Genomic DNA, 1,883 nt, shown 5'->3' with positions numbered 1-1,883 from the left:
GGGTCACAGGAAGTCAACCGATGATGTCACAATGCCCTGGGCCCAGGCAGCTCTCCAGGGGAGGGGTGCTGCTGCTGCTTCTCTTGTAGGGGACAGAGTGCAAATGAAGAAAAGTTGTCCGGTCATGGATTTTTTGCCGCAGCAACTGCGCAGCGCAAGTAAAGTAAGAACACCGCGTGCGGGCAAAGTAACATCAAAGATTTTTGGTGGTTTTTTTTTGCTTTTTCTTTTTCTTCTTGTCTGTCTTGGTTTCTTATAGCCAGGCAAAATACGGACTCACTTAATAAATGACACAGATGCACAAAGAAAGCAGACACAACTTGAAACAATGTTTTTATTGAGGATTTCAACTCTATCCTGCACCCAGCAGTAGCAGCACAGACATAGAGCACACAGCAGGGGGAACAAAACAGCACTTGCTACTGGGAAATTCACATTGCAGAGGGACACTTGATTTCTCCACTTGACTTCACTCCACTTTGTTAGTCAGCGCTGGGTAATGAAGTTGGCTGGAAAGTGTACTGGTTAAGGGCTCTGCCTTTGACATGGGAGACCAGGGTTCGAATCCTGGCTAGGTCAAGTACCTATTCAGTAAGGAGTTCAAGGCAAGACTCCCTAACACTGCAGGGTGGCCTCTTGAGCCCGTCCCAGTGGTTGCAGCTCTTGAGCGCTTTGAGGCCGACAGGAGAAAAGCGCTATACAAATGTTTGGATTATTTATTATTATTATTATTATTATTTGAGTTTTGATCTGTTTTTTGACACCAGTAAGAGAGAGTAGTGCACCGGTCCTGGAGGTACTGCAATACCAGGTCGATGCGCGGAGTGGACAGAGCAAGCTCTTCTTCCATCTCCCTGTTCCAAAAATCCATTTAATATATGGTCCCCAGATAGAGGACGTATCAGATATTAAACTGATAAGAACAGATTTTTGTTTTTCTTTAGCTTTCTTGGCTCCTGTTGCATGCAACAAGAGTCCCGGGTAAGCAAGGCTATTAGCCCCGTGCACGGAAAAAGCGTGAGTGCCCTAAAGCACCCCCACAAAACGTGCATGAGTAGCCACAGGCCCCACAATACAGCAGGGCCCTTTCCGGTGTTCCCCGAAGGGAACCCCCACCCCCATTTGCCATCGGCTCAGGGGGTGGCATCCTCCAACACTAGAGGGGTTGGAGGATCCTGGAGTCCTCAGACACCCGAAGGATTGGAGGACCCCGACGTTGCCCAGTGGTTACCCAAAGGGCCTGGACATGTGGCAACCGTGTCCACATGGTCCGGGTGGCTCCCCCGAGAGGGAGCCGGGTGGGAACCGAAGTCCCCGTGCCAGCAAGCTGGCCCCGACCTTGCGGCCGGAGTGATAAAAATTCCGCACTCTCCCTAGCCAAAAGGCCGGGGAGCTGCGTTAGTTGGCGATGCATATGGGCAGTACAGACCAAAGCACCCTACTTCCGCCTGGGATCTGCCACATCCCAGGTTTTTTCAGGTGCACCTGGAGCGCCACTTCCAGGGGCAGTATGCCTAAGCAAAGCCCTCAGCCTTTCAGCTTTGACCATGGTATAGATCCATTCAATCAGCCTCTGGGGAGTTACGACAAGAAGGGACACCCTGCCACAGTGCCATCCCTCCAGGTCCCCCCAAAAGCCTCAAGAACAGATTTTTTTTTTTTTTAAATCACATCAAAACCAGTCCTCACATCCATTTACATGTCATCCATCAGACTATAATATGACTTAAAATCATCATGCGGCAGTGCCAAATTTATTTTAATCAATTTTTTTTTAAAAGTCGTACTCCATTTATCCTGCTTCCACTCTTTTTGTGCTTTTTCCTCTCCCCATCTTCTCTTATCAAACAAAAAAGTGATGTATAATCTTGCCAAAAACCATT

The 1,883-nt window shown here is 48.6% G+C and overlaps 1 pseudogene; it reads right to left on the bottom strand.

Moving 5' to 3' along the window:
* Positions 1-774: 774 nt before the first annotated feature.
* Positions 775-995, bottom strand: LOC137505731 (U2 spliceosomal RNA; annotated as a pseudogene).
* Positions 996-1,883: the final 888 nt, after the last annotated feature.

The sequence above is a fragment of the Hyperolius riggenbachi genome, chromosome 4 (assembly GCF_040937935.1).
Source record: "Hyperolius riggenbachi isolate aHypRig1 chromosome 4, aHypRig1.pri, whole genome shotgun sequence".
Classification (NCBI taxonomy): Eukaryota; Metazoa; Chordata; class Amphibia; order Anura; family Hyperoliidae; genus Hyperolius; species Hyperolius riggenbachi.
Note: the sequence above shows the minus strand (reverse complement) of the source record. Positions and strands in the feature narration are given on the sequence as shown.